This window comes from Primulina tabacum, chromosome 8 (assembly GCF_025594145.1).
Source record: "Primulina tabacum isolate GXHZ01 chromosome 8, ASM2559414v2, whole genome shotgun sequence".
NCBI classification, from domain to species: domain Eukaryota; kingdom Viridiplantae; phylum Streptophyta; class Magnoliopsida; order Lamiales; family Gesneriaceae; genus Primulina; species Primulina tabacum.
The window spans coordinates 38,049,240-38,070,392 of NC_134557.1; the positions used below are offsets into that span (position 1 = coordinate 38,049,240).

Here is a 21,153-nt window from a genome sequence, read left to right on the forward strand (position 1 = left end):
AGCTCATGCTTTATGTCATTATCTTTCAAGTAGGATAGGATGTGAGGAGTTTGCTGATGAATTCAATTCCTCTGTCATTTATCATATCCACTGATATGGTGCTCTCATTTTGCAACTGTTTGTTAGGGATGATAATGAGCTGAGTTTTGTATTAAACACACTCTGGCGGGGCGATTTTAGACCCACCTAAATGGGTCCCAAGTGGGTCCAGGTTTAGCCGGACTCACACTGAACCTGACTCATAATTTCTTATATTTAATAATAAATAATTTATTCATAATTTCATAATATTTTAATATTGAAATAAATATATTTAATATGAAAACATATAATTTCACAATTTTTTTATTAATTATCAGTTGTATACAAATTGATAATTGATTTTTATTTGAATAAAAATGTATAGATTTTAACTTGTGATAATATATATTATATATTTTGGTGGGTCCACAGGCAACTCAAATTGGAACTGTTGGGTTCACGGGTCGGTCGGTTCGTTGACGAGACGAGACAAAACCCGGTTCGTCGCTGTCCCTATCTTTAGACGATCTTGATAAGTTGGGCAACAATTTGATATTTCGAACTTAGGAAGATCACCCATGTAAATATTAAAAAATCATCAATAATAATCAGGATATACTTCTTTCTCCTTAGGCTCATTACGGATATTAGACCAAAATTATCCATATGAAGAAGTTCCATCGAGTCGTCAAGTTACTGTTGCTCCTACATGTTTTGTTGTTGTACATGGTAATATAATTTTGCTTTGGCATAAACTACTCAATCACTTGAACTTTAAATCTATTGTCAGTTTGAGTAATACATCTTTAATAATTATTTTCATGGATAATTTTATCCTTACCCACGACCTTACCTTTTGAGTTATCACCGAATGTGATTTTTGATCCTTTATAATTAATGACCTCAGACAATAATATGATGTCTCATCGATTCTTTGATGACGTTCTTCTTTGACACCTGCAATCAAACAACCAAACTCTTTGTACCCAAAACTAGTTGGGTCCTGAACATATTAACCCCTCCAAAACCTACACTTGAATTAGCCTAACTGCTTGCTCGTGTGTGTGTGTTCAAAAGAGTACGAGCTTGTGTATAAACTGGTGAAGTTGTGTGATATGTTCTCTCTTTCACCTAATGTAGTTTAGCTCGTTCATAATTCATATTCAATTTGTATCTCTTTTGAACATGTATACAATTGTGGTAAAGTCTAGATGTCTCTCACAGAGTAATGTCTGTTTGGACTTGGTTTTATGCGAGACCAGTTCGAGCCGTTATAACCGGCTTGACTTGTCTGCACTTTAACCATGTCAGGTTGGACTTAGAACTCTCAGGTTTGATATAGCCTAACCCATGGTACTTGCTCATGTTCTCAAAATTTACATTATGACTAGGTTGATCTTCGGGCTGTTCATGTTCATATATCGTGTTAGAGCTGACAAAATTTATCATTTCGATTTGCTATTATCTATACAAAATTGAGTTTTTACCTTAGAAGCATCACACTCATTGTTGCCAAACCCTAGTCCAGTTTTATCATCGACTGGTTTTTGCAACTCATGCATTTCTCAATGGAGGTAAAATATTTGTTTCAAGAATTGACTAGAATAGTCAATCGTTTAAAGTCGTACTATAATTGTGAAAAATAGTTAGATGCTAAATTATAATTTTGAAATAGTGAATTTAAAAAAAAATGAAATTGGAGTTCTTAAACAAGCTAGGATATTTTTTTAGTAAATGAGATTCTATCCAATGGGCAGCAAGGTTTTTTTAATTAAAAAGTTAAAGTTAATACTTGTTTAATATAAAGTAAAATAAAAATAAATCATGATATTAAATTATTTGCTTTTATTATGAAGAAATTTAATAAATAATAATAATAACTAAAATTAGAAAACAAACAAGGGAACTTGTCAAAAAATCCCTATTTCTATTCTCAACTTTCTCTTTACTCCCTACCCCACTAAAACTTTGTTTCAACTCCCCATATCTTTTAAATTTCCAAATTTACCCTTATATCTTTATTTTGAATAATTGATTTTTCATTTGTAAATAATGGCCCATCATACTTCCGTAAAATAAATTAAATCTTTTACCTCTTTGACCGGAGTACCACCGGGTTATATCCACCGTATTTTACAGACTGCTCCTCACAGCCCAACCACGCGATCGCAACCGATGGTTACCGACGTAGATTCCTTTAGCAGTACTTGGCACAACTCTAATTCGTTTCCTACCTTAGAGTGTACAGTAGAAGATAAAATTTTGAAAATAATACATGAGAGGGGCTAAGAGCAAAGATCTCTTTATTCAAACACCAACATTTTATTAATACATAGTAACCTCCTGTAGAGGAGGAGAAACTTGTTGAGCTACTAATAGTAGCTGAACTCACTACACACATGTACTTGAGAGAAAATTATTACAAATAGTTTGAAGAAAAGTGAAGAGGTTGATCGATGTCTTCATCTTCCTTCTGCCTCTTTATTTATAGAAGGCTCCTTCGGATTTGAAACTCGGATTTCAAATCTTCATAAGCCTTTACAGCTTGCATGTGGACCATGTAGTGGTTGAGTGGTCCTCTTAAGATGGTCCCTCCATCTTTTCTTGATTTGTCTTTTTCTAGATCATTAATCTAGAAACAGTCATTTCTTGAATCTTTATCTAGAAAAAGTCATTTCTTGAATCTTTATATGTCGGCATAAATAGTTTATATGCACCTGGATCAGATCAGCTTGTATTTCTCTTCCTGTTTCTTCGAGCCTTTTTTGAAATTCTTTGAAATTTTTCAGCTTTTTTCTTGTTTCCTTTATCCTTTTTCTGGAAACTCTGAGATATGAAAAATACATTTTGTTTCCAGTTGTGGTTTAAGTCTAGTGTGATTTACTGGTTCCCGTTTTATAGATTTAAGCGGGTCCAGTTTTTTGTCTGTCTTTCAGATTTCCATTATCTTTAAAGATAAGAAATCCAATGTCTTTTGTCATTTTCCACCTATTATTGGTGGTCCTTGAATTCCACTCACATGATTTTACACATGGTGGCCCTTCTTTTCTTGGTGGGATGATCACATGCCCACTTTCAACTTTGTCGAGGAATCTTTGGCTTTTTGTTTCCTCGAGGAAAATGTGCTGGTGGTCCTTCCCTGCTTGTCCTTGTGTCGGTAAAGTTTTTCCGATCAGATCTTGATTTGAATCCTTTACCGAATTCAGGTTCCTTCTGGTTTTAGGCATTCAAGGCAGATGTTTTCTGACCATCTTCCTATATGTGCCATGTTACAGAATTTTCGGCGAGTTTCTTTACTGGCCGGCAGCTTGCTGTTCCACAAAAGATTTCTCTTTTTCTCGAATAAATCTTCTGCAAAACTTGTTGTTTTTCCTGTCATGGTATTTAGCAGGAATGATCCGTTCACTAAATGATTATAAAATTTGAACGGAAACTTGACTTTGTCCATCTCAGTGAGACAGACCCATAGACCCCAAGCTCTTCTGGTAGACATATCATCTTCAGAAATTGAAGCAACCAGGGGTGTTTCTTCTGTTGGAGGGTCCTTGATAAATTTTTGAACATTTATATCCGGCCTCCTTAGCTTAATGAAATGAAAGGCTTCGTGAGAACCTTTCCCTACTGGTTCTGGTGCTGCACTAAAAAAATATAGCTTCCAAATATCTCCTCTGGACAAATAATCATTATTCGCCCAAGTTTCATGAACAGCTTCCTGGATCCATTTTGGTAGTCCTGAAATTTCCGGAAAGCTTGGTGAGGTAGTATAAACTGAGGCAAGAGCCCCGAATTCATACCATGCCTTGACCTCCTTTGGATATGAATTTGGTTTCATCCATACCCTGGGATATTTTCCTGAAATATCAACCCTGTTGGTAGCTGGGTTAATGCCTAGTCTTGTTTTTAATTTCTCCCAGTTTTGTTGGTACACCTGAAATGGAGAAATTGCAAATTCATTATTACCAACCTTAGTTTTGCCTTTGTCAGTACGAGGCCTAAGGTTGATCTCTCCCTCTTCAATCCCCGAGGTGAAGGGTTGACTTGAGGACTCAAGATAAGGATCAGGAGTCTCAATTTTTGTTTCAGCCGACTCATCTGGTGATGATCCCGACTTAACACTTGTGCAAGGGGTATTTGAATCCCCCGCTACAGGTAGAGAGTCATGTACTCGAAAACTCTCCATTTGGGAAACCAATGGTTTCTCAATGCCTTGGAGGATAGGCCTTTGCATTACAGACCATAACTGAGTATATGCCTGTAAACAACCTGTAATTCGATCAGAGACAATTCTCTTATCAGCTTGTTGTAGCCTTCCCGCAACTTCTGCGTTAACGGCCAACTTGTTGAACTCGGTTTGAAGCATTTCAAGGTGTTCCCTCAAATGCCTCTGCATCTTGATAATAGCATCAATGTCAATGCTGTCCATCTCTTGTTAAAAAATCTGCAAGAATATTTTCATGAGACTTTATTATCACAATATCAAAAATATAATTCTGACATAGTGCTTGCCATCTTAATAATCTGGCTTTCTCAGGTTTATAATCAATTTTATTCCTTAAGAAAGCTTTCACCTGTGTATTATCAACTTTCAAAGTGAATTTTTTTGCAAGTAAGAATAATGGTCATTTTTCAAAAGCCCTTTTTACTGCATAAAATTCCTTCTCATTGATATGCCATCTAATGGCTTCTGCATCTGAGAATAACCCACTGCAGTATCTGCATGGTTGTTCTCCATCTGGTGTGAGCTTAGTGAGAACTGTTGCTCACCAATGATCACTGGCATCTGTATATAATACCAGATCATCTTCATCTTGAGGAATCGCCATTTTTGGAAGATCCTTACAAATCTTCTTTAACTGGACAAGTCCTTCTGTGTGTTCTCTAGACCATATAAATCTTGCATCTTTTTTCAATAATGGACTAAACACTTTCCTGTATTTTGCTAGATTTTTAATAAACATCCCAGCAAAATTAACAACTCTTAGAAAACTTTGAAGTTTTTTCTTGTCTTTGAGACTTTCTGGAAAATTCTGCACCTTTTCGACTATGTGGTCTTGCAGAATTATTCTGACTCATCGATTTCAATTCCGAGGAATTCAATCTTTTTTGTTGCAATGACTGCTTTCTTTTCAGATAAAATCAGTCCTTCTTTCTTACAAACATTAGAGAAAATCTCCAAATGCTTAACATGTTCATTCATATCTTTAGATGCTATTAAAACATCGTCAATGTAAACGAACATAAACTTAAAATAATCTTTAAAAAGATTATCCATCTTTCTTTGAAATATCTGGGGTGAATTAGCCAATCCCATTGGTAATATTTCCCAAATATAATGTCCTTGAGGTGTGGAGAAAGCTGTGAATTTCTTGCTTTCTTCCTTCATCCGAATTTGATAAAATCCAGACTTGCAATCGAACTTAGAGAATATCTTGGCGTTGCGTATACAACTAATTAAGTGTTCTCTACTAGGTATAAAATACCCATCAAACTCAAGAATCTTATTAATCTCTTGATAATTAATAACAAGTCTAGGGTTTTCCTCGTTTTATCTCACCATGGTTTCTTACCAGGAAACCTGGGCTGCTATATGGTGATATACCTGCTTTGATTAAACCAAGGTCCAAATTTTCCTTGATTATAATCTGCATATCTCTTTGATCAATGATATTCATTGGGATAGGCTTGCAACGAACAAATTCATACTCTTTGCCTTCCTTAATCTTGAGGCAAGCTTCGAGTTGATTTCTGTCCCACCACGCCAAGTGATCTTCATTGTAATTTTCTTTGATCCTCTTCTTGACATCTTCCAATGATACCTTATATTCGAACTCTACTTCATTTGTTTGTAGAGTTATCTTAAGGCATTCTATATCTTCTGGTTGGAGTACTTGATCTGCTCTTAAACTGGAGCATTGTTTCTCCAAACCATCTTGAATCTTTCATTTTTGGGTTCAGAAGTTGTCCTGAATCACCACGCTTGCTGTGAAACTGGATCGGCAATTTTCTGTAAAATGCATCTCGTAGTCTCTGGACTATGATTTTGTGATCACAAGGTGTTGTGAACACTAATCTTCTAGTCTCATTTTCTTGAGTATAGGATTTGAACATTTGTAGGAAATTATTTCCTAACAATATATCAGCTCCTGTATCATGAAAATAAATTGGTGGTGTTTTTACCTTATACCAAGGTGTTTGTCTAGCACCGCCAATCATGATTTCATTCATCTTAATCCCTTTACATAAGATTAAGATTCTTCTGGAAAAATCTCTTCCAGCAATCTTGGGTAATTCTTCTTCCAAATTATTTGGAAAAACTCCTCGTTTTGCTGTACAGATTCCAGCACCTGAATCAATATAAGCAGCAAAATATTCTGCCTTATATTGTTCATACAATATTCCTACTGGAATGTATATGGAGAATGGGCTTGTGGTCATTGGATTTTCCACATCTTATCTTCTGCCATAAACTCCATTCCATACTCTAGACGTTTCCAAGGTTTATGTTCCTCGAGAAACTCTAGTCCAAGAATCAGTCGATCTGATTCTATCCCTGGAATTCCTTGAATGTGAACTTCCAATTCTCCGATATTAATCAGTCTTTGGTAAGTTCCTATCATAGTTTGTTCCAAATAGTATATTGAATTACAAGGAAATTGATTCCTTTGCTTAGTAATATCAAATATTATTTCGACTTCCTTCCATCCTTCTGGGCATCTAAGTTTTCCCATTGTAGAGAAACTTTTCGGCTCATGTTGGGTTTCTATGACAGGCGTTTTTCCCCACCTGTAACTTCTAATTCTATCTCCTTGAAAAGATGGTCTTCTAGATTCCAATCTAAGACTTTGATTCCTTTGTAGAATCGGTTTGTCTTGTATTTGGATATCTGTTTCCTGTATTAAAGGAAACTCAACACGTTCTGGATAGATTGCCTGAGCAACCTTTCCAAATATCTCTGGTATTTCAATGAACTCGTTTCTAATAAACAACTCAGAATGATGTGTATTAGATAGAGCATATGAAATCTGATAAGTAATAGAATATGGTCTATTACCTTCTTTCATCAGCCTTTTTTCCTTGAAGTTCTGATGCAATGTGAAGGCTCGGCTGAAATCTCGATCTGCCAGGTTGTAGGCTATCCTTAGATATATTACTCCCACAATTTTTCCTGCACAGAGATTTCCTGAGATTGTTCCCAGTACTGAATCTTATAGATTCCCCATTCTTTTATCGCATATAGCAATATCAATAGGTGAATCTATCCCTTCTTTGAAAGTAGCCTTTATCATAATCTGGATTGCTCCAATATGAATCCAGGACATAGTCCTTGCTACTTCTATCTTGAGTTTTTGTAATTCCTCCTTAATTTCTTCAGAAGGAATTAACTGCATCTCCATTCTATTTCCTGTAAGTTCTATTGGGATTGCCATTTCACTTCTAGAAACTTTATAGATTAGATGATGCTTTCTATTTCTTAGGCCAAGACTTCCTAAGAACTTTTCTACTTGTCCTGCAGAGAATCCTTGATATCTCTGTAGGCTAGGATTTTCTCTCATGATCCTTTGAACCATGTTATGAGATATTGTTGTCTGGCTGAAGAATCCAGACAAATCTTCATGTATTTCGTGTTGAAACACCTTGTCTTCAGTCTGATTCCGATTCTGTTCCATCAGATTCCTCCTGACTTAAGACTTCTTCTTCTTCATATATACTTTCATCTGAGGCAATGTCCTCAAATCGGTATACTTGAATAAGATCTTGGTAATAAACTGCTTCTTCAATATCCGGGGTAGGATCGAAGCGTTTAATACCTCTTTTTTCATTTTCTAGACAGTTGGTCGAAATATGACCTCTTGCTCCACATGTCCAGCAATTACAATCCTTAAAACTTTCATTTGCTCGAGTATAAGCTCTTCTAAAAGTTTTCTTCGTAGGTGTTCTTCCTGTGCTTCGAGATGTACTCGATGCTTGAGATGATATCCTACTCCTTGATGGTCCGCTTCTTTGTCCAGATTTGTAAGATCTGGCTTTCTGTCTAGACCATACAGTTCTTGGCTTCCAAGAACTTCTTCCACTTCTAGCATAAGGATGAGTCCTAAAACTTTTCCACTTATGCTTCTGTGGTTTGCTTCCAATAATTGTTGGAAGATCATTTTCCTTACAACACAAAGGAGTTCTTTTGTTGATACCCCTTAAGCGTTTGTAATTCTTTTGTAATGCTGTCATGTGACACCATTCTGCCAATTTTCCTTTAAGGAAAGAGACTCTTCTTGCCAACGTATCTGGATTTCCAGGTACGTATTCCCTTATGAGCATTTATCTCCAAGGACTTGGCATTTTTGCAAAGAAAAGCTGCATAGCTATATCTTCTTCGACTCCTGAATTCCATCGATATTTAGTGAATAACATAATGTATTCATCCACTAAACATATATCGTGTAATTCAAGACTATACAGAGCCTGAGTATATTTCTTCCTCTTCTCTGTATCTTGGCTATTAAAATAGTCTACCCCTATAAATTGTGCTTTAAATAGGGTAGCCATTTTTCTGGCTATCTCGCTCAGAGATTCTCCGGCCAGGACTGACTCTTTCATTTCTAATGAAGTCATGTCCCAAGCATTTTTCACTGATCCCATTAGACTCATTTCTAAAAGTCTAATGAATCCTTCTTTGTTGAGATCAAGTGTTCCTGCTGCGATTCTCATAGCAGATGTCCAGTCATCTATGAGATCTTTCCTGTTTTTGAAATCTAATACATCAAGGTTAAGCATAACCCCGTAAGGATGTATCGGATCTAAAACAGTCTTCCCGTAGGGTGTTTGGTGCAAGGAAATTTGATTTCTCCTTGTCCTAGTTCCCGCAGGGTGTGATCCTCCACCAGTATGGAAATCAGATTGAGATTCTCTCCTGTTTACATTCTGAGATCCCACACTTTCCCTCGGTGGTTCCTGAGAAGATGACCAGGTTATAACAATTATTTCTCCTCCTGCTGTGTTCATCTTTAGATCTACCACTTTGAGATTTGCGAAAGATTCCGCAATCTCTTGTAGATCCTCTAGACCAATCCTTCCTAAAGTTGTCATCAGATAAATTTCTTTTCTGAGACAGATTTAATTAGATTGATCATCTTTTCTTCTTCAGTCAATGGTTTTAACACCACTCTGGTCTTCCCTTGTTGATGTAACAAAGGTTCGGTGCCAAATGATGGTGGTAACCAACCTCCTGAAGTTCTTCTACTAGAACTTGGTTGTTGTTCTAGTTTCTGAATTCTTGTTTGAATATTCTTTAATATTCCAAGAATTTCTTCCTGGGTTTTAAGGATTTCTACAAAGTATAGCATGTTGCCATAATTTTGTACTGTTTTCTGGATTTCTCTAAGATCTAAAGAGAGGTTAGAGGAGTTTGGTACTATCTCCAGAAACTTATTTGCTTGAATCATAAGTTTACCTGAGAGTTTACCTGAGGGTGCTGTTGCTTCCCTTTCTGTTTCTGATATCTAACGAATAAATCTTGTAAATTATTTTTCTCAAATCTAAGTTCGGATTCATAATTTTTTCGAAATTCTCCTTCTCTTACAATTAGTTACTATTAAAAATAAAATTTGTGTTTGAAATAAATCAACCTTTCGCTCTGATACCATTTGGAAAGCGCGGAGGATCAATTAAACTTGAAATAGGAATAAGGGTATTTTTGTCCATTTTAAGGTATTAGGGAGTTTAAAGAAAGGTTTTGAGGTGTAGGGAGTTTGGTTAAAGTTGAGTTTGGGTTTGGGGATATGTGAGCAATTTACCCAAACAAATATATATATATATATATATATATATATATATATTTGCTCTGTTGGCAAGAAACTTAATAAAGAAGAGTAACATATAACACAATCGCTGTTTATTTAAGTTGTCGAAACCCCTTCTGCTCCACTGCGAACACCTGCACCAAACAGAAAGCTATTCCTCTCCATGCTTTCAAAATTCAACTACTCCTTTTCATCGCTGGAAATCTTCAAGTTTTTTTCTCTGTAAGTCATGAATTCAGCTATTTTTCAGTCATTTATTTGATTTTCGAATCTACGTGTTCATATGGTTTTCCAGCTTTTGTGTACTGCGGAAGCGGAGCGTACACGTCTCGAAATTATTGTTTTCTTCGGAAGTTTCGGGTTGCTGCTTAATCGTGACGGCGAAACCGAATAAATTTTGTCTGATTAGCTGCATCGATTATTGATGAATTAATTTATCCACGGTTAAGCGATATTTTGACCTTGTTAATATGAGCATTTTCGATACTGATCGACTAAGCTGTCGTAAAGATTCGGTTTTTTGTGTTTACTTCTTCTTCTAGTTGGTTATATAATATTGTGTTCCAGGTTTTGCTGAGAACACAACTTTGCCACCTTGCCCCCTTCTCGTGTGTGTTTATGTTCTTGTTTCCGATATTTCGTCCTTGGTTAGGAAATGCTGAGAAGGTTTTGAGCAAGCGAGTCAGTGTTGTTGATTGACTTACCATGTCGAGATTTGTTGGAATGATTTTGTGGCCAGTATTGTGGTTACTCTTGGTAGAGAAAGGGAGATCGGTAGGATCAGCTTCTAGCTATTTACTCGGGCTTGGAAGCTATGACATCACTGGACCAGCAGCTGATGTTAACATGATGGGATATGCTAACATGGCCCAGACTACATCTGGTGTTCACTTCAGGTTGCGAGCTCGTGCTTTTATTGTAGCGGAGCCGCAGGGAACAGGATTGCTTTTGTAAATCTTGATGCTTGTATGGCATCCCAACTTTTGACAATAAAAGTCCTCGAGAGGTTGAAGACGAGGTAGCTATTGCTTCTTAACCAACTAATGCTCTTCTATTTTTGCTTTTCATAAAGGCACCCATGTCATGAAGCATGCAATTACTGCGCATATTTTGAAAAGAGTTATAACCTTGCTATGTAATTGTTTATGCGTGTGGTAGTAGTTTCATTAATATTGTGCTATTTGATATGGAAGATGTTCATTTGCTATTCCAGGTATGGAGGTCTCTATAACGAGAACAATGTAGCCATTAGTGGTATTCACACCCATGCTGGCCCGGCTGGCTATCTTCAATATATTGTGTATCTTGTAACATCCCTTGGTTTTGTACGCCAATCTTTTGATGCCCTTGTTGATGGAATTGAGCAAACTATCATCCAAGCTCATGAAAACCTTCGACCTGGATCAATATATGTGAATAAAGGTAATAGAGCAGTCCTTGTAGTCTGTTAATGTGAATGTTCATGTGTATACCTAAGTGGAATGAATGATCTGTATCTCTGCCTTGAGTCTCTGCTTTTAGTTTTGTGATTCATGTTCTTACGTTTCTTTAAAAGGAACAGATCTCAAGTATCACTGAATACGTTAAAGTAGATCGTTTAAGGAAGATGTTGACATTTCTGCATGTCATTATTCACCAATTTTTGGCTCAAATAACAGGGGAGCTTTTGGATGCTGGCATTAACCGTAGTCCAAGTGCCTATCTCAACAATCCAGCCACAGAACGCAGTAAATATAAGTATGATGTTGATAAAGATATGACCCTCTTGAAATTTGTTGATGATGAATGGGGCCCAGTGGGTAGCTTCAATTGGTTTGCGACCCATGGAACATCTATGAGTCGTACAAATTCATTGATCAGTGGGGACAATAAAGGAGCTGCAGCACGCTTTATGGAAGACTGGTTTGATCAGAATAGTGGCAGTGATTCATCCCCTGTCATTCCCGATGTTGATGAAAACACCCGAAGAGTCTCAAACATTATTTCATCTGTGGATGACAACCGTAAGTACTTGGATTTTTAACGAAACACGTTGCAGTATCGTGTAGCAAATTTAAATACGACAATATGAACTTAAACTGACTTATCCACTGTACCATGAAAATAATAATTTGATTTGTTAAGAAAAAGTTTAAATTTTCTAGAAAAGATTAATGGATTAGTCTGTTTTCATTTGAAGACTTGCAAATGTGAGCCTGACTACAAAGATTTGGTCGTTACATATTCATAGAAATATCACATCTGTTATGTGTACGATACTCTGTTTTTTTATGTTGAAGAACGTGGTTGATAAGAGGAACGTCAACTTTAAAATAGTAAATATTTCTTTTTCTTAGTGTAATATTTCTGTGTTTCTTTGTATAGTTCTATATCGATTTGGATTATGATCTTCGTATTACACTGTGCTATATATTGTGGCATTCATGCTGTTGGAAGAAATTTATTACAGGCTTCCGCCTCAAAACTCTTATTTTGTGCCTACCTCTGTGTGATCACTTTATTTGTCAAGTAAAGACAGTGTAACTGCTCGATCTTTGTAGGCGTGAATATGCCTAAGAATGGACCTTGACACAATGCTAAAAAATGTATTTAGTTTTAATTGTTCATTTTGTGTTCCCTACGCAGATCATGAGTTACTAGAACTTGCTGCTTCTTTTGAGCATCTGTCTGGTAAGTCAACCACCAGATTTATGAGCATTGCAAGACGTGTAAGAAGTTCTCTTAGGCAGGCTGATAATCCAAGATTTGTATCTGCATTTTGTCAAACCAATTGCGGCGATGTTAGTCCAAATGTGCTTGGGGCCTTCTGCATTGATTCTGGATTACCTTGTGATTTCAATCATAGCACATGTGGTGGAAAGAACGAGTTATGCTATGGTCGAGGACCTGGGTATGAATACTTCCACATTTTAGGATTTTGTGGAATTTTGATTTAATCACAACTTGCTGCTTGACTGGAGGACAGAGATTCTCGTGTACACTAAAATCTGAAAGTCTTATACATCAACTGCATGGCAGGTATCCAGACGAATTTGAAAGTACACGCATTATTGGAGAAAGACAATTCAGAAAAGCACTGGAACTTTTCAATTCAGATTCAGAACAATTGAAGGGGAAGATTGATTATCGCCATGCTCATGTAGATTTCTCCAACCTTGAGGTGACAATTCCCAAACAACGAGGAGATGATGAAGTTGTAAAAACCTGTCCAGCAGCAATGGGGTTTGCATTTGCTGCTGGTACAACTGATGGACCTGGGGCTTTTGATTTTAAACAAGGGGACAACAAAGTATGACAATTGAATTTGTTTCTACAAGTTTATGCTTGAATTTATCATATACTAATGTTCTCTCTTCAGGGGAATGCATTTTGGAGGCTGGTGCGCAACTTCCTTAAAACACCAAAAAAGGAACAAGTTGACTGCCATAGTCCGAAACCCATTCTGCTTGATACTGGTGAAATGAAGGAGCCCTATGATTGGTCGGTAAGTTGTAATCCTGCCACTAATAATTTGTTTTTGTGTTAATGGCCTTTAAATCTTTTCTACTTTACTTTTGAAGAAGTCATCTGAAGATCCAATCATTCACTTAATAGTTCCATCAAAACATAATGGATATATGGCTTTGGTTCCTGACTCCCTGTGCATGGTTCTGTAGATGTTTCTTGTCTGCAAGGTGTCTAGCTACACTTCGAGGATGTAAAGTAGAACAGATGCAAGTCACTCTAAGTGCCTAAAGTTTTTCTGCGTCCCAATGGGAGACATTAAAAACTTTGGGGTAAAAACACTTTCACACAATTTCAGAGAAATTGAAACTTTACAAGAGAGCAACAGAAATTTCAGGTCAAGATTAGTAGTTTGAGCTATTGCTATGGGTGGCGAATAATGCAATAGAACACGATCAAGCTGATTGCATTGAATGGAGGTCAGTACATAGATTGTAGCCTTAATAGTTTAAAATTGGTGATGGCCCTTGATAGAGCATCTTGAGTAGTTCAACAAACTCCAACACTGATTCTTGTGAGACTATTTTATCTTCTGCTAGGGGTAAAAACCTCTGACTTTGTATTCATGCTAATGTTGTAATTACAGAGAACAATCTAAAGAAATGGGTTTCAAGTTTCAACCAATGTGATTGAATTTTTTGATGCATTTTGGATAATATATTTATTTGAGGTAAGTTAATTTTCAGGTTTTGTGGTCTGTGGTATTTTTTTATTGTAGTTTTCATGTAAATTAGTTATGCATTGGAGGTTTCTCATTCATTTTTTTAATCTTGATTATGTCAATATTCCCTACTTCCCCTTAACCCTCACCCTCCTCGTGAATCATAAACCTATCATCTTTAATCTTTTTCTCCTTGTTTGCAGCCTTCAATACTTCCAATCCAAATTCTGAGGATAGGGCAACTGGTCATTCTCAGTGTACCCGGAGGTATAAAAGTTAATTGGAAATGTTTGTAATTTGTATGTGGGTACATTGACCCTATCTGGCAATATGAGTTAAATCAGTTTTGTTAAAATCAAGGTTGGGTATAAAATAATTGCTAAAGGAGCCCAATATGCCAGACGTGTATGAGACGAGGGACGTTTTTTGACATATTTTGCAAAACTTTCTTGTTTCTTGAGCAATTTTAAATCGTTAATCCTATGTGTTTTTTCTCTGTGGGACTTAATTTAACATGATTAGGACCTAAATATTTTTTGCTGTCCCGTGTCCTGTGCCAGAATTCACCACAATGGCTGGAAGACGGCTCCGTGATGCAGTGAAAACTGGAATCAAAAGTGGAAATAGCAGTGAATTTGGTAGTCATGTCCATGTTGTCATAGCTGGGTTGACAAATGCGTATTCACAATATGTAACAACGTATGAGGAGTATCTGATACAAAGATATGAGGTAAGCCATTTCAACAATATCAAATGAACTTGCTTTTGACTTTGAATTCTCTCATAAGTACGATGTACTTATTTTGTTCTTTAATAGGAAACAAATTCTTCAAAAAATTTAAAATATACTTTGGAAGAATGAGAACCTTACAAAGAAACAAAATTGACCTTTCAATAATGACCCTAATCTCGACACGAACATATTGCACACTTATTGGTTTGGTATGATATAGGTTATCATCCAATTAATAAAGGTTTTTTTCGGTTTTTGTCCGGATGCGTTCCTGAAATGCAATCCAATATGACTCAGACAGGGGATAATAGTTGAGATGGATTATTTAACAATTTATGAGACACATTTGATTTTGTTTTTTATGATATGCATCAGGGTGCATCAACATTGTACGGCCCACATACTCTCACCGGCTATATTCAAGAGTTCAAGAAGCTTGCAGCTGCCCTTATAAGTGGAAAATCAGTTGAACCTGGGCCACAACCGCCTGATCTTCTAGAAAAACAAATGAGCTTACTCTTACCGGTTGTGATGGATGCAACTCCAATCGGTGTTAAATTCGGCGACGTGAGCTTAGATGTACCAAAGAACGCCACCTTCAAGAAAGGTGACAACGTGACGGTCGTTTTCTGGTCAGCGTGTCCCAGAAATGACCTAATGACTGAAGGCACATTTGCTCTTGTAGAGATTCTTAAAGGGAACAATTCTTGGGAACCTGCTTATGATGACGATGATTTTTGCCTAAGATATATATGGTCTCGGCCTTCTAAACTTAGCACTCGGAGTCATGCAACTTTAGAATGGAGGATACCCAAAACTGCTGCTTCTGGTGTGTATAGAATTCGGCATTTTGGTGCTGCAAAGGCGCTTTTGGGATCAATTAAGCATTTCACAGGTTGTTCTAGTGCTTTTGTTGTTTTATGAGACTTGGTTTGCTAATATTATGAGAAGAAAGGTGTTGTATTGTAAGTAACGGTATACATTTTAAAACAATTTGATGGTTTGATATGATGGACGAGGACTCATATACAAGTGATCGTATTCTGTATCAGATATTTCTGAGTTAGGATGTACGGTAATTTCCTACTGGATACTTTTGCAGTACTATACAATACATGGTGTTGATTTTGAGTCTAAAATCGACTTTATTTTGTTTGATGTTGAGATTTTACATGGTATATCAAATCCAATCAATCAACTACTGACTCGATTTGTTGGAGGTATGTGGACATCATCAACTTTGACGGAACCATTTACCAAATAAATAAGTGGGGAAGTGTAAGAAACGAGTCTTGGCTTTTTTTTATGTGTAAATTTATAAACATGGTGCAACAAAAGCCTTACAAATTATCATAGACAAAAGATGCAGGTCGAGGCTAACAACATATGCTTTGATTTTGTGAATTAAGATATCTATGCTAGTGTTCTCATCGTCAATAAATTTTCTATTTCGAGCCTTCCAAATAGTGTAAATTTTGCAAGACATTGTTAGGATCTTCGCCATCCGAAAAGTGCTGCTATAACTTTCTTAAACCATTTGAAAGTGCTCTTGGTGTAGTTACTGATGCCTCCAGTTTGAAAATCATAATCCCAACATCTCCTGAGAGAGAGATTCATATGTTTCTTAAAATCACATTTAGTTAGTTACATTGACATTCCTTAAGATCTTCCGATGTTTTAAAAAGTTTTCATTTAATTGATTTGTTGGTTTCACGTGCGACAATTTGAGATTATTAAGATGAAAATAAAGAATAAATTGGACACCGAGATTTACGTGGAAAACCCCTAAAAATTATTAGGGTAAAAACCACGGGCAAGATGAAAAGAATTCCACTATAATATTTTGTGATATACAACTCACTCACTGTGTTTCCAAAAATAACACACATTCTCTTAATACAGGAGAACAAACACCTCACAAATATTAAAGAACTAATAGGAGGAACAAGAAAACTCAAGAGGAGGCTCGAGAATGAGATGATCTCAACTGATGGAGGAGAGCTCTAAGCTCTCCTGGCTTTTGAACGTGAGAAGGCAAATATCATCCAAATTTGATAAATAATGCAACAGGTTTTTTAGCTGCTTCGTTAATATTCTTTCTTCACTATGCACCTAGCTGGCCCCATTTTGCCGATATTTCTCCCACTTGGAGATTTAATTGAGAATCAAACACATCTCCACACATCTCTTCAAACTTGTCATTACCTGCTGCTTACGTTTCTGCTAGGCCACTTGAGGATCTACACCACTCAAATTATCAATGTTCACTGGCTTGGTCAGAAAATCAGCTATGTTATCTTTCGTTTGGATCTTCTGCATATCCTTACTTCCGTCTTCTACTACTTCCCGTATAAAGTGAAATCGGACTCCAATGTGTTTTGTCTTGGAATGAAAGGCTGGATTCCTTACGATGAGCGAGGCACTCTAACTATCACAAAACAAAAAAACATTATCTTGTTTATGCCCGATATCTTCCAATAACTTTTTAATCAATATTGCCTCCTTGCAAGCTTGAGTAGCTGTCATGTATTCTGATTTCGTCGTAGATAATGCCACAACTGTTTGCAGTTTTGAAACCAAACTTACTGCTCCTCCTGCAAGTATAAACATATAATCAGTAGTAGATTTCCTCTTATCAGGATCACCTGCATAATCTGAATCGACATAGCCCCTGAGTGTAAAATCTGATGCTCCATAACATAATACAGCATTTGAGGTACCCTTAATGTATCTAAGGATCCTCTTAATTGTACTCCAATGCTCTCGTCCAAGATTCGCCATATACCAACTAACTGTTCCAACTGCTTGAGCAATGTCTGGTCTTGTACAGATCATCATCAAACTTCCCATTGCTGATGCATATGGTACTCGAGACATCTCCATCCTCTCTGCTTCATTGCTAGGACACATCTCGGAGGATAATTTGAAGTTAACAGAAAGAGGGGTCGGTATTGACTTGCTATCTTGCATGTTGAAGCGTTGCAAGACTTTGTTCAAATAATTTTTCCGGGAAAACCAAATCTTTCTGTCACTTCTATCTCTGTGAACTTGCATCCTTAGAATCTTGTTTACTGGTCCCAAGTCTTTCATATCAAATTTCCTAGCCAACTCTGCCTTCAGTCCTTAGACCTGATATTTGTTTGGGTATGCTACCAACATGTCATCCACACACAACAGCAAAATAGTATAATCATCACCAGATCTCTTGAAATGTGTACAAGGGTCTGCATTCAGTCTGTTGTATCCAAGGCTCATGATATAGGAATCAAATCTCTTGTACCAACACCTCGGCGCCTGTTTGAGACCGTACAGAGATTTGTTCAATCTGAAAACCAAGTCCTCTTTGCCTTTTTCTGCAAAACCTTCTGGTTGGAGCATATAGATTTCTTTTCAAGATCTCCATGAAGAAATGATGTTTTCACATCTAGCTGTTCTAGATGTAGGTAAAACACCGCACATAATGTCAACACTACTCTGATTGTTGTAAGGCGAACCACATGAGAAAATATTTCATTGAAGTCAATGCCTTCTTTCTGAGCATATCTTTTTACCACCAATCTAGCACGATGCCGCTCCACTTGGTTATTGTCATCACGCTTGATCTTATAGACCCATCTATTTTCAATGGCTTTCCTTCCTCGTGGTAGTGTAACAAGATCCAAATTTTTATTTTTGTTTAATGCATCTAATTCTTTTTGCATTACTATCATCCACAAGGATACATCCGAGCTTTGAGTAGCCTCGTGAAAACTCGATGGCTCACCATCCTCTGATAATAGAAAATATGCAATGTTGCTTTCAATGACATAATCTAAAAGCCAACCTGGTGGTCTTCTGTTTCGAGTTGACTGCCTCACATTGGAAATCCCAGACTTAACATGTTCTTGTTCTTCGTGCTCTAGTACTACTTCACAAGAAATTTGACCTTCGTCCATCTTATTTTTCACCTGAAATATAGTAGTTTCTGAATTCAGTGTACCTTTGTCTCCATTTAATTTATCTTCCTCGAAGATAACATCTCTGCTGATGGCAAGCTTATGAACAATATGATCCCACAAGCGAAACCCCATAACTCCATCAGCATAACCCAAGAAGATACATTTTCTGGATTTCGAATCCAAATTTGATCTTTCTTGCTCATTGTACAGAACGTACACATGACTTCCAAATGTATGCAAATGGGAATAATCTGTCAGCTTTTCTGTCCACATCTCCATCGGAGTCTTTAGATCAATCGCCACTGAAGGAAAACGATTGATAATAACAAGCGGTTTTGACTGTTTCCGCCCAAAATGACTTATCTAGACCTGTAGTCCTCAACATAGCTCTTGTTCTGTCAAATAAGGTTTTGTTCATCTACTCCGCCACTCCATTTTGTTGAGGTGTGTAAGCCGTCATAAACTGTCTTTTGATGTTCTCATGTTGACAATATGCATCAAATTCGTCACTGGTATATTCGCATCCATTGTCAGTCTTCAAACACTTGATTTTCTTTTCAGAATCAAGCCCAACTCGCGCTTTAAAATCTTTGAAGACTTGAAAAACATCTGATTTCTTCTTGATTGGATACACTCAACATCTCCTATAGAAATAATCAATGAACAAGACAAAGTATCTCGCTCCTCCTAGAGATACAATTGGTGCTTGCCAAACATTCGAATGAATCAACTCCAATATGCTTTTACTCCTGACAGTAGAAGTGTCAAACTTTAATATGTGTTGTTTACTAGTAACACAATGCTCACAAAAGGGCAATCACACTTTTGTAAGTCTCGACAGCAGCTTCTGTTCTGATAGAACATTCAATCCTCGTTCTGACTTATGCCCAAGATTTTTATGCAATAACGCTGTTAATTCTTCTCCTAAACCAATTGATGCAATAACTACTTCCGCCTCTTTGTGTGTTTCTCCCAAAAGTACATACAGATTTGCAGCAACTTTTTTCGTCTTCATAATCACAAGCGCATCATTCACAATTTTCATGATCACATTCTCGATACGGGTTTTGCACCTGATGTCATTCAATTGTCCCAAGGAAAAAAGATTTTTCTTCAGTCCTTTCACATGTCGTACCTCCTGTATGGTGCGAAACTGCGAATGTTGCTATCAAACATTTTATTTTGATAGTACCGACCCCAACTATTTCCAAGGCATGATCATTTTCTATGAATACAGATCCTCCTGAGACTGGTTCATAATGATCAAACCATTCTCTCCGAGACGTCATGTGCCACGTCGCTCCTGAATCCATAATCCATGTATCACAAAATTTGTGTCTGCCTTCTGCAACTGTTGGTGCTTCGCTAAATAATATTTCACCACTGCCTGAAGTACTGACCACATTTCCTTGGGAACTTTTCTCGATGCTCGTACACTCTTTCTTAAAGTGCCCTTTACCGTCAAATTTAAAGCAGTAAATATTTTTCTTCTTACTTCTTGACTTTGATCTATCTCGTCTTTGGCTCTCACTGGAGTCACGATCCATAAATCTTCCTCTTATCATCGACAAAACTTCTGTCTGCTTCGAAGTTACCAACCAATCTTCCTTATTCTTGCGACAGCTGTCTTCACCGAAAACCGCAGTTAAGACATCGTCGAATTTCAGAAAGCCCATAAGAATATTGTTAGTTATATTGATGATAAGTTGATCATATGAATTTGGTAGACTTTGAAGTAAAAGCTCTGCACGTTAATTTCTCCCTATTTTATGCCTCATAGAAGTGAGTTGGACAAATAGAGTATTTATTGTGTTGATATGGTCAGTCATCGATGAAGATTCCGCCATCCGAAGACTATAAAACATTCTCTTTAGGAAAATCATGTTGTGCAGCGACTTGACCTAGTAAATTTTTGTCAGAGTATCCCAAATAAATTTTGCTGTTTTTATCTCAAAGATACTTGACAGTACTTCGTCTGCTATAGCCAAATGTAAAGTTGGAAACAACATTGTCATTCATCTCATTCGTCCGTAATTTTCACATGTCTATCTCCAATAGCCGCCAAGCAATTCTCCTTTCTTAAAACTGCTTGTATCTTTATTTTCCACAGCATAAAATTGTTTCCATTGAATTTTGTTATCTCGTACCTGTCCGTCATTATGTCTACAATAATTTAGAAGACTGGACAAAATAATCCCGCCTTAATAAAAAAATCTCAAAAAAAAAAACTTTTCTGATGTGGAAGATCAGTTTAGGCTGCAACCACAGAGCATACTCAGAATTTTAAGAAATTTTAAATCAAAGCTCTGATACCACTTGTTGGTCCCATGTGCGGCAATTTGAGATAATCAATATGAAAATAAAGAATAAATTGGACATCGAGTTTTACGTGAAAAATCCCTAAAAATTATTATGGTAAAAATCACGGGCAAAATGAAAAGAATTTCACTATAATATTTTGTGGTGTACAACTCACTCACTATGTTTCCAAAGAGAACACAC

The 21,153-nt window shown here is 36.7% G+C and overlaps 1 pseudogene; it reads left to right on the plus strand.

Moving 5' to 3' along the window:
* Window positions 1–9,880: 9,880 nt before the first annotated feature.
* Window positions 9,881–15,764, plus strand: LOC142554062 (neutral ceramidase 1-like; annotated as a pseudogene).
* Window positions 15,765–21,153: the final 5,389 nt, after the last annotated feature.